Raw genomic sequence first — 13,574 nt, 5'->3', positions numbered from 1 at the left:
TTTCATGCTACTGATGAATAATGAAGAAACAGACATCTATAGGCAAATAAATAAAGCAAATTTGCTTAAAATAAAGGCTTTTGTTTTGGTTCCCAGCAATTTAAAAGTGAAATCTACTTCAGAGATGATAGTATAACTTCTGGTATCTCCCTCAAATCTTTAGGGCTTATTATTAAAAAAAGGAAATGTCACATGAAAAACTATACCTCTACAAGATTTTTGCAAGCCATTTATGTTCCAGGCTAACCTCTCACTTAAGGGCAACCACATTTGATAATACAGTTGCGCAAAGCTCTTAAGAACTAAAACCTGCTTTTGCACGATCCTACTTTATCTCTGTATTTGGCTTTGTAAACGTGCTTCGCTTTGCTTTCAAATGGCATTATGTCATTTTTCACTTGGAGAGTTGATAGTGATTGACGGAAAGCATTAAATTAGAAAGACCTGGCTAGAGTCCAAGTTGTCATCCACAGCAGCATCTCCAAGGCATCAAAAAACGAATTTAAAAAAAGTCAAAGCCATGAGTCTGTTTCATAGATAAAATGAAATGGATCAAAGATTTCAATGGCCTATGGCTTGCTACAATTCAGCATGAAAGTAAAGAAGCGATTCATTGTTCATATTAATCTTATATCGAGTTATTTATCAAAAAAACCCTCTTATGACCAGCATATCAAGAGGCTTCATTGTTTTTTATTGTTTTTCTCACTGAATATACTGGAGAAAACTCCTCACCATTAATTCAAGATTTGTTTCTTAGTTATTCATACCTAACCTAGGGCCCTGGTAGTAAAAAGACTTTTCAAAATTATGGGTGGGGATAAATGAGTGAGTGGGTAAAGGGGTATAAGAAAAGTTGAGGGAGCAAAAGAAGAGTGAAAGTGGGTGGAAACCTTGATGTGAACCATCTTTAATATTCTACAATTGCAGAGAATAATTTATTCTGTGCAAATGCGATAGAATCTTCTTGCCATAAACTAATGGAGATACCAGTTTATGCACTTTCCACCCATCCAATGAGTCTTTGCCAAAAAGAAGCAAAATATTGTGATATGCAAAGAGTGGATATTCAAAAAAGGCTTGGTTATGAATTCAATAAGCAGGAGACCAGGAAAAAAACTCTATCATCAAATTACCTCCCTCTACTGATGTCTGAAGAGATATCTTATATATCTCAATTGGGTTTCTATAGTATTGTAAAGGGTTTCCTAAGTGAGTTACTGTCTTATTACTACAGTACATTTGGTGACTTGTAATAACCACGTCATTTACATAGGAAGCAAGGTATCCTACAAATGCTTAATTAAAATTTTATTACAAATGGAACTGAGGTTAGTGGTTTATCAAAAATGTATTAAGTTAGTAGTTAACTAGATTATGGCTTTAAACACATGTGCATTATATAACATTTGTACCAGGATTTTGGAGTTACTCTGTCATGCTAATGGATTGATCATCCTAACCATTCTAATTCTAAAGTCTGGTGGTTGAAACATCAGTTTGATTTTTTTTAAATAAAATTCACTAACCATAAATATCACATATAAATCAAAATGGTTTGCTTTAGTTAACAACTTAACACAAAAACATTACTTAGATATTAAACTCACAAGAAAGAAATTCATAGTGGAAGTAAAACTGCTCACAGCCTATCATTTTACAATAGATCATTTAATTTTAATCAACTAAGACTTTCAGTAATATATCAAAAGACATAAAGATGGCTCTTTCCATTTTTAAATATGAGGGGATTTTAAATGTCCAGAACAATCCTTTGTGAAACTCAACTTCCCTTGAAAACTTTACGATTTAAAAATACTGTGGTAGTAGTTAACTCTTTCATTCCCAAAGAAACCTCTTTCTTAACCTTGAAGTTTTTGCCACAAATATTTCTATTTGAAAAAATAAAATTTTTATTCCATTATGTAAAACATAGTTTTAAACAAAGCATGTACTAATTTTACTAAAACTGTCCAAATGAAATTCTATACATAGAAAGAAAGTATTCTGAGAAAATGAAGGTCTAAGAATACGATTTAATTAGCAACAGGTAATGTACAGAATATTCTAAGTCACAATAATTTGCAATCAGGAAAACCTTGATTACAGTGCTCAAATCAGATTTTTAGATGATTTCTTACTCCTCAAAATGATTTCCCATGGAGGCTTTACTATTTGATATAAAAATTTTAAGTACACATTATACATTCAATATTGTAGGTTTCACATTGCTATTGATGTTGCCTTTTGAGTCCTCAACCAATTTTCCAATAAGTAATAAAAGTGATTATCCACGCAGCTCTGGATTCAGGCTGCCTGGGATTGAATCACGTTTTTTTCCCAGTGAACCAGCTACACTGCAGTGCAGGTTATTTCTTTAGTTTCTTTATCCGAAAAGTAGGGGCATATTGGTTATCTATTACTATATAACAAGTTACCATAAACATAATGGCTTAAAACAATGCACATTTATTATCTCATAGTTTCAGTGGGTCAGTAGTCTGGGCACGGTTTACCAAGATCTTCTGCTTAGAGTCCTATTAGGCTAAAATGAAGGCATTGGCCAGGCTTCGTTCTCTCCTGGAGCTCAGAGTCCTCTTTGAAGCTTACTTAAGTTATTGGCAAAATTTTGTTTTTGGAGGTTGTATTAGTTTGTTTTCACAGTCCCGTAAAGATACCACTGGGTAATTTATAAAGGAAAGAGGTTTAATTGACTCACAGTTACGCATGACTTGAGGCAGGCCTCAGGAAACTTACAATCACGGCAGAAGGCACCCTCTTCGCAAGGTGGCAGGAGGGAGAATGAATGCAGGAGGAACTACCAAACACTTATAAAATCATCAGATCCCGTGAGAACTCACTATCGGGAGACCAGCATGGGAGAAACTGCTACCATGATTCCATTACGTCCACCTGACTTCTCCCTTGACATGTGGGGATTATCAGGGTTAATGGGGATTACAATTCAAGGTGAGATTTTGGATGGGGACACAGCCAAACCATATCAGAGGTTGTAGGACTGAAATCCTCAGCATCTATAGACTGCCCCTCTACATAGGCAGTACACAGTGGCTATTTGTTTCAAGGCCAGCATAAGAGCATATCTCCTACTTCCAGCTTCTTCTCTCAGGGACAGCATAAGTCCTCTTTTAAAGGGCTCACCTGATAAAAGTCAGGACCACCCAAAATATTCTTCTTTTTTATTAACTCAGAGTCAATTGATTAGAGGCCTTAATTGCCTCCTGAAAATCCTTTCACCTTTGCCATATTCTATTGGTTTGTTGACAAAAAAGTCAAACTCTGTAAAATAGTTGAAGAGATTTATTCTGAGCCAAATATGAGTTACCATGGCCCATGACACAGCTTTCAGGAGACCATGAGAATATGTGCCCAAGGTGGCTGGGGAACAGCCTAGTTTTATACAGTTTAGGAAGACATGAGACATCAATCATGTAAGTTGTACATTGTTTTGGTCTGGAAAGGCAGGACAACTTGAAGCAGGGGCTTCCAGGTTTAAGTAGATTTAAACATTTTCTGATTGGCCATTGGTTGAGCTAAGCTGTTGTCTAAGACCTGTAATCAATAGAAAGGAATGTCTGGGATGGTAAAGGGATATGGAGACCAAAGTTTTATCATGCACATGAAGCCTCCAAGTAGCAGGCTTCAGAGAGAATAGATTGTAAATGTTTCCCTTCAGACTTAAGGTCTGCATTAATGTTAATGTTGGTCAGCTTTTCCTGAACTCCAAAAGGGAGGGGGCTATAATGAGTCATTTCTGACCCTCCTTTCATGACCCGAACCAGTTTTTCAGGTTAGCTTTGGAATGATTGGCCAAAAGGAGGGGTTCATTCGAATGGTTGCAGGAAGCTTAGAATTTTATTTTTGGTTTACAGGTTAAAAGTTATAGGTTCAGGTGGTGGGCGCCTGTAGTCCCAGCTACTCGGGAGGCTGAGGTAGGAGAATGGCGTAAACCCGGGAGGCGGAGCTTGCAGTGAGCTTGAGATCCGGCCACTGCACTCCAGCCTGGGAGACAGAGCGAGACTCCATCTCAAAAAAAAAAAAAAAAGGTTATAGGTTCTAGATTGGGCGCAGTGGCTCACACCTATAATCCTAGCACTTTGGGAGGCCAAGGCAGGCAGATTACCTGAAGTCAGGAGTTCGAGACCAGCCTGGCCAACATGGTGAACTCCTGTCTCTACTAAAAATTTTAAAACTTAGCTGGGTGTGGTGGCATGTGCCTGTAATCTCAGTTACCTGGGAGGTTGAGGCAGGAGAATTGCTGGAACTAGGGAGGCAGAGGCTACAGTGAGCCGAGATCACATTATTACACTCCAGCCTGGGTGACAGAGCGAGACCCCATCTCAAAAAGAAAAAAAAAAAGAAGGACAAAAAAGTTACAGGTTCTACCTGCAATCAATGAGAAGGGGGTTACACAAATGTGTGGATACCAGAAAGCAGAAATTACAGGGGGCATCTTATAATTCTGCCTATCGCTGTCAATAAAAACAATACATTCCTCTTTGGGCTGATTTTTTAAAAAGCTTATTTGTATAAAGTAAGTAGAATAGTTCATGATGCATAATAAATATTACTTATTACTCTTTTTAGTTTGCTAGTCATTTTTGCACAAGCTTTGGGTGACTAAAATGGTGGTGTTATTGGGGGAGAATATAAGCTGAGTGGAAACTATAGGTTGTGAGAGAGCCTCCAGTATTCATTGTACTCCATTTGTAACTTGATGGTAAGTGTGTTCTGTTACCTTGCTCATACAAGTAGTGGAAACAACTGTCAAATTCCCATAGCATTGTTGCCAAAACCTGTGATGTTCCATGGTCTATCATATCTTGAATATTGTAAATATTTTGCCTACCAAATATTGAGATATTCAGTGAAAGTTGAAGATAGGTAGGTTATAATATGGGTTATTCTATATCCTTCACATCTGTGTTCTTCTCATTGTTTTTATGTAGGATTCAGAAAATTTTTCTAAGGAAATACTTGCTGATAATATGAATAATAAACAATGCTTTATTAAAGAAAGTGTACTAAAAGCAACAACAGTATTTCTGATTATCTTGCTTTTTCTCCTACATATTCCTCAGAAAAATCTTCTAATTATTTACACAAATGCATCATTTAACTGGCATAGAATAAACAAGCTATGGTGATGTCAATTTTTGCTTTGAACAAAAGGAAAGTGTTTTTCTTTCACTTAAGGCCACAGACAGGTGAGATGGAGATAGAGGGGGAGTGGATGTCACATTCTCATATTACGTGAATTAAGTATAAATAATTTTTTTAAAACTTCTCTGGATGTACCTGAAAACAGAGCTCATAATTATTTTGGTTAACTTTATCCAGCTCTCCACTTCAACACCTAGAGAACTCAGAGGAAGGCAGGAGTACACCAAAACACAGTCCCTGTTATTTTTTAATAATAGTCACCAAAAGAGCTTCACAGTTCTTTTCGCATTAATTCTTAGAAAATCTAGTGGAAAAAGGTAATTCTTGAAAACAAACAGCAGAATGTTTAATGATTCCAAAAGGTAATCAGAGAGAGGAGGCATTTTTCTTTGTTTTTAAAAGTCATTGATATTTTGGCTTAATTTACAAAATGTTTTATAGGAACTTCAGGAGCATTCTGTCTTCAACATCCAACACCAGAAGAACCCTTTGTGTACTTCCTCTAGTATATAAGTTACTGGTTACTCCCCTTTGATCTTTCCCACAAGCTTCTTTCCTATGATTACTTGAGGAATAACTCAACTTGTTTGTGAATGCTGCCAAATAAATTGATCGGTTTCATATTCCAGTCAAAATTATAAGTTCAGTTTTTAAACTGCAGAATAGGCAAATATGTTGATCCAAGTGAAGAGAGAAATTGTTTCTTGATTATCATTTTTTAACAGACTTTGTCGTATTTATCAAACTTTGTCTCTACTTTTTAAAATTATTCCACTTTTTTCATTACCTAGTGTCTGCTAATAGTTTGGTTTCAATTTCTTGATGATATAATTTTAATATTGTTTTGTTGATTTGTTCTGGACATAGGAAAATATTTTAAAAATAAAGTATTATTTTATGTAAACATGCCCATCTTCATATACATATAACCACATAAGTTTAGTTTCTAGGAGAGATTTATGTGTGTGTACCTACCCATGTGGTATGTTTTCAGGTCTTTTGAAGCCATTCTATCCCATATTTACAACTTTCCACCCATTCTCTCATATGCAAAATTGCATAATGAGAGTCTCAGTTTTTTAGTTAACAATGTTGATTCCTAAAAAGTAGGTTTAGGATGAGAACTGCAGTTTGATATTTGTTTGGCAGGCAGCTAATATTCCTCTGAAATACTTAGGAAGTTATACTTATACACACACACACACACACAATTTGAAAACAGACGCCTATATAAAGTGGGACTGATTATCCATTCTCTCACAGAATCATGGCAAAATTTCCACTAAATTAAGAAAAAAAAGAGAGAGAAATGAATTAGAAAGCCTAGTCAATAGAAACTGTGATATAATGCCAGTAAATCTATTATTGCCTTCAAATATATTGAAAGATCCTGTAAGCTTCTCTCATTCCTTTGGACTCAGGTTTGGATAAACCGCAAGAAAAGACCTCTATTATTTTACTTTGTGGCCACTTGTTTAAGGCAGCTAGTAGATTCCTCCTCTTTCCTCTAATCAATTGTCTTTTCCTATGCCGTTGAGAGGCAGAAATGTTTGAAAAAACAAAACAAAACAACAATAAAACAACTTCGTTGAACTTGGTAGGGAGTAGATTGGAATTGGCACATTGCTTAATGGGAATAATGTTTCTTACAGTGGAAAGCAGACTTGGCAGAAAGAGGAAAAGTTCTCAAATGCATGGGCATTCTGGGAGTTGAAATTATTCATGTACTTCTTTCCTTTACTTCGATCTTTCATGGCTCCAGAAAATGAGCATAAATGAAGGCCCATTTTAACATAGATGCCAAAAGAGAAAGTCTTTTGGATACAGAGAATTGGCTGAGTCGATAGTTTTCCAAGTATTCATGTTCTAAATAACTACCATAGATATTACATAATGCACACAAATGAGTAAGATACAGGATTTTGTGCTCAAGTGACTGAAAAAATAAGTTATTTTTAAGAAGCAATTTTCTTAATAAGATTTATCGTATTTTTATTATGCTAATATGCATTGTAATCAGGATTATGGGGACAGCAAGCTGCATAGTTTGCAGTATGTTTACCATAAAGTGCAACACCTTCTTCCCTGGACATTTTGTGGGATTAGTATTCCCAACAGAGAATACAATTATTAGAAACTACATATGTCACACACCCTTAGTCTGCAAATCTAAGAAATTGTACAAATTAAACTCCTTAAAAATAAGGATTTCTTGCATGAATAAATGAAATGGGCAAGGCTTTGATAAATGAGGCAGACCTGGGAACAACAAACTTTCTTTAGTGGAATGCATAGTATCTCTCTTAATTACCCATCTCCCCTCTCACTAGTAGCTAGCTAACCCTGTTCCAACAGACATCTTGATCTTCTTTATTTTCTGATCTAAATTTGAGAGGAGCAAATATGTATAGCCTGACTAATTGGTATGCCTTCATATTGTGCTGAGGTCTTAGCACCTTGCCAGGTCATGTGTCTCTGACATCTGGTGGGGTCACCCTTGGCACAGGGCCTACCCATGCTCTTACCCTTTGCCTTTTATGTTTTCTGACAAGGGGTATTGGAAAAGAAAACTGAGCATGACCAAAATCCTGACTGGTCATTTTACACTTATGAAATAAAATTACAAAATTAAGGTGAAAAGTAATCATCATTCAGAAAATAAGCAAATATCTGTAAATAACCTTCTCAAATAAGCACAAGATGATTAAAATATTTGAAAATCTTTATATGATTCCAGAAGACATAACCTGTGGATAAAACCAGATGCTTTTAAGAGGTAAAAATGTCGAATGAGGGAAAAGCAGAATCAAATGAAAAGACATTGTATCAAAGAATAAAAATAAATGTTTAAAAATTCTAAGGCGCAATAACATTGTAAAGAGCTTACTTGAGTAAGAAGTAATTCATGAATTGGAGAACATCAGACTGAAAGGGTTTTGGTGACAAATAGTTCTGATGACAAATAGTCAGGGACAGGTATTTATAGGATAAGTACAAAAACAAAATAAAAATATTTGATTGGTTACCCTTATACAGTGTCTTATTTGGTGTATCCCATTGGGAAGTCCCTAATTATATAATATAAATTTATTGGCTACTTCTGATTGGTTGAGCTTAATTTCTGTTTTTCATTAATATAGGCATTTACAAGAAATAGCTCAAGTTAAGTGTCATTTATATTTGCAAATCAAGCAAGGTTGGGGTCACTTATGAAGCCCAAGTAGTTTTGTCTGCTCAGATTCTTCAGGTCTGGTCTCCATTTTAATGTACCATAACACATACAATAGCAGAATTCAAAGATACTACAATGAATAAAAAGAAGAATTAATGCCATAGAAATTTAAACATTTGATGTGAAAGTCAAACTTCAAAATGATAGAAACAGAAGAATATGGTATTCATGTAAAGTAGAAAACACTGGCTCAAGCCCAAGTCCTCCCAGATCTTCTCACTATGCCCTCTGGAATTCATGCTCTGTAACCAGCATCTTCCTTATATTTAGTCCTTATTGAAATATGTCCTGAGGATGACACTTTTTTTTTTCTTTTTCAATAGACAGGGCAGACATCTCTTTATTGCATTTTATTTTTTTAACTTTTATTTTAAGTTCAGGGTTACATGTGCAGGTTTGTTTTATAGGTAAACTTCTGTTATGGGGGTTTGTTGTATTAAGCCTGGGTAATAACCCATTAGTTATTTTTCCTTTTCCTCTTCCTAATCCCACCCTCCACCCTCCAATAGGCCCCAGTGTCTGTTGTTCCCCTCTATGTGTCCATGAGTTCTGTCCTTTAGCTCCTACTTATATGTGAGAACATGTATTTGATTTTCTGTTCCTGCATTAGTTTGCTGAGGATAATGGCCTCCAGCTCCATCCATGTCCCTGCAAAGGACATGAATGTATTCTTTTTTATGCCTTCATAGTATTTCATGGTGTATATGTACCATATTTTCTTTCTCAAGTCTATCATTGATGGGAATTTAGCTTGATTTCATGTCTTGTGAATAGTGCTGTGTTAAATATATGTCTGCATGTGCCTTTATGGGGAACAATTAATACTCCTTTGGGTATATACTCAGTAATGGGATTGCTGGATTGAATGGTAGTTCTGTTTGAAATTCTTTGAAGAATATCCAAATTGCTTTCCACAGTGATTGAATTAATCTACATTCCCACCAGCAGTGTATAAACTGTATTAGTCTGTTTTCACACTGCTGATGAAGACATACCTGAGGCTGAGAAGAAAAAGAGGTTTAATTGAACTTACAGTTTCATATGGCTGAGGAGGTCTCAGAATCACGGCAGGAGGTGAAAGCCACCTCTTACGTGGCAGCAGCAAGAGAAAATAAGAAAGAAGCAAAAGCAGAAACCCCTGATAAACCCATCGGATCTCATAAGACTTATTCACTATAACGAGAATAGCACAGAAAAGACTGACCCCCATGATTCAATTACCTCCCCCTAGGTGCCTCCCACAACTCGTGGGAATTCTGGAAGATATAATTCAAGTTGAGATTTGTGTAGGGACACAGCCAAACCATATTGTAAACTATTCCCTTTTCTTCCCAGCCTCATCAGCAACAGTTATTTTTTGACTTCTTTGTAATAGTCATTCTGAGTGGTGTGAGATGGTATTTCATTATGGTTTTGATTTGCATTCCTCTAATGATCAGTGACATTGGGCTTTCCCCTTTGCTTGTTTTTGTCAGGTTTGTCAGAGGACAGACAGTTTTAGGCGTGTGGTCTTCTTTCTGAGTTCTCTATTCTGTTCTATTGGTCTATATTTCTATTTTTTGTTTGTTTTTGATTTTTTTCCCCGAGGGTGACACTTTCTTTACAACTTTCTTATGTCAAAGTTGCTTCTTATTTTATTCACCATGTGAATCAGTTTGTAAATATGGATCAAGGTTCTCTTTGTCCCTCTTTGCTATTTTCAAACAATTTTTTGGTCTTTATGTCCCCCCACAAATCTCAACCTGTTTGGAAGTCAAGCTCTGAGACTCTGCCATTTCCCACCCTCACTTATATGTCGTCCATATATTTTTTGCAAAAGGCACAGTATCTTCCTCTTTACCTGTACTTTCACAACCATTCCTGATGACATCAATGCTCATTTGGATAATTCCTCTGGCCTCTCAGTTCTTTGACCTTCTAAACTCCAGTGGTCATTTCTTTTATCCCATAGTAGTCAAGCACATGGTTATACCCTTGATTTTGTTTTAGCAACAAGTGGCCCACCTTCAAACTCACAATAACAAGTATCCTTTCTTCTAATGATCACTTCTAATTCTTCCAGTTCACCTAAGCTAGAATTCCCATACCGTCATTCCCTAAAGGGCCCTGAGCATTTTAATCCATTGACCCAACTACATTTTCAATATTGGTCATACTTTCATCTTCTCTCATCACTCTGCTCCATCTCTTACCTATATTCCAGAAGTCTTCTTTCTCCACCTACCCAAACTTTTACTTCTGCTGTCTCTATTACCCATGCCTTTCTACAAATAAACAACCAGAAGCATTTTTTAAAAGTTCTTTCCTCAACCATCATAATCAATCTATCAGCAAGTGTTGTCAATTCTGATGTCCCAAATCCACCCACTGCCCTCTCTCTGCCTATCACCACCCTGGTTCAAGCTACCATTGGCTCTCACCTGAAGTGCTGTATGAGATCCTTAACTGGATTTCCTGCTTCTCTTACCTCTTATAATCATTTGTGAAATAATAACAAGGGAAAATATTTTGAAAAAGTAGACTAAATCATATCTTTTCACTTTGTAAAACCTTTCAATCCTACCTCTTTGACTTCAGCTCCTACCACTTTTTGCCACATTCGCTATGCTGTCAACATTCTGTTTCTCATTTATCTGAACGGTCCCCAGGCCTCCAATCAAATGTTACCACTTCAGAGAGGTCCTTTCTTATCACTCTATTCAAAATTGACCAGCTCCCTCTCTTCTCTCACCAGCACTTTCTATCAACTTACCTTTTTTTTTCTTTTTCTTTGTTTATTATTCATCTCTCCCTGCTAAAATTTAAGATCCATGAAAATGAGACCCTTTCTATCTCACTCACTGTGGCATCTCTTAATCTCCAACAGCCAGACCAGTGCCTGGTATGTAGTGATTGCTACTCAGTAAGAGACCAGAAAAAATAGAATACAAACTATAAGTAAATATATAGTTAAGAAAACTTTCCAGAGTTGAAAAATAATCTGGTTATTCAGACTGAAAGTTCTAGAGAGAGAGAGAGAAAAGGAAAGGAGGAAGGAAGGAAGGAAGGAAGGAAGGAAGGAAGGAAGGAAGGAAGGAAGGAAGGAAGGAAGGAAGGAAAGAAAAAGAGAGTGAGAAAGATCAGCAAAGAATAAAGACAGGCTTTTCTCAGTCTTTTCAACTGCAACAGGAGCCCAACAACTGTGGAACACTATGGATAGACTAAAAAGAGATGGTGGTGTTTTAAGGAATTTATAACGAGCTTAATTTTCTTTAATATATCAACGCTACTGAAAGAAACTCTCAAATAGGTAGTGGCTCAGGAAGGTTACCATGATTTCTCTTTAAATGAAAAAAAATAATAAAATGAATGACTAAAAAATCAGAACCTAAAAATTAAAAAAAAAGACTTATTTTTTTGTTTTTAACTTTTTAACTTCAGAAAGCCTGTTGAACTACATGTTGTAATGTACATTTTGTGGCTTCCTAAAATATGACCTAAAGTACTTTTCTCAGTATTTTATCTTTTCCCGCAACTTCTTTTGCAACCAAGAATTTCTCATTATACAAACTTTGTTTCAAATGTAATATATTGCCAACCATGGCAACCAATTAAAACAATAATTGGTTGTATATAGTTCCAAACTTGAACTATTTTTGCCATTGCGACATTAGTGGAGGGAATAAAATCTCTGTTTCTCTCTTTCTTCTTCCTCCACATTAAGAAGAGATAGATAGAGGTCAGTAATGGCAATTTTCATTATCTAAAAATTTAAGTGATAATTTTCGTTATCTTTGAATGACTTTAAACACAAAAATTTTTCATTTTAACTCAGGAAGACTTACAAATTACACTGTGACAGACTCTTTATGTCATCAACAAGCCTTTGTAAGGAAATTCACCAAAATGTTAGCGTTATTGCTAAATGACAAAATTATTCATGTTTTTCCCCTTTACAAATTGTTTAATTTTTATACTCTGTGATTATCATTGCATTTATGTTCAGTTGAAAGGCCTTATAAATGGTATAATTTTATAGATACTATTTTATCATCGTTAGGTAGAAAATGCACCACAAGAGACTTGATAGAAAAGGTACCAAAGTGTTAACAGTAGTCAACTCTGGTTGTATAAATAACTGACTTTTTTCTTTCTTTTAATCTATTTTTTTTTACATTTGTTTTCTTCATGAACACATGTGTTAACTTTGTATTAAGAATGATTAAACCTTGATTTTAAAATCCAGGCATCGCTGGAAAAGTTAACATAGCAATCTGCAATCAGCTGCTTTATATCCCAGTGAGAATGAAGAAACCAAGAATGGAATTAATAAGGGCAGAAGTGGGGGAGTAGCAAGGAAGGTAACCAGAAGGGAGAGAAGGACATTAAGCCACAGGAAGTTTCTATAAGGTAGGGAAAAGGATAGGGAGTGCAAATAATAAATATTTGCATATTTACTATAACCCCATCCCCCAGAGACATTTTTCTTTGCATTATTTTAAACATGATGAGCTATTTGCTATTAAATACTTTTCAATTTTGGTTAAGGCTGACTTGATTTTTCTGTAAGTCAAAACAACATGAGCTGCAACCACTGTCAGATTAATATTTTAGAAATAAATGCATTTTATAATGAATGAATGGACAGTTGTTAAAGAGATTTCACAGTTCATTCATTTATACCCCAGGCATTTAATACTTACTATTTGGCACTGGAGTACAATATTAAACAATATAGATGTATATTTTAAATACTAGTATAAGTGTTTGAGTGAAGGACTAGATAATAAAAGATAAGCAAATAATGAGAATAATTTTATATATTGATAAACTCTATGAAGAAAATAAAACAGATTAATACAAGATGCAAAATGGAGGAAATTGGAATTTGATAGGAATCTAGGGGCCATCTATATGACTCCTGAGTTACATGTTTAGTAAATACTGATTTGGTGAGAATTGATCATGTTCAATGCAGCATACTAGGTGAGAGGAGGGGTGATGAGAGAAAGTTACTGCTCTGTGAGGGCCCACAACCTAACAATCTAGTGGATTCACAGAGCATGTATTTTTTAATGTGGTGGTTCCTAAAGTGTGGGTCTCCAGACCAACACAATCAGAATCACCTGGTGCTTATTACAAATGCAAATTCTTGAGCCTTACCCTAGAACCACTGAAT

This window comes from Papio anubis, chromosome 6 (genome assembly GCF_008728515.1).
Source record: "Papio anubis isolate 15944 chromosome 6, Panubis1.0, whole genome shotgun sequence".
Taxonomy (NCBI): domain Eukaryota; kingdom Metazoa; phylum Chordata; class Mammalia; order Primates; family Cercopithecidae; genus Papio; species Papio anubis.
This window is presented reverse-complemented; position numbering follows the sequence as displayed.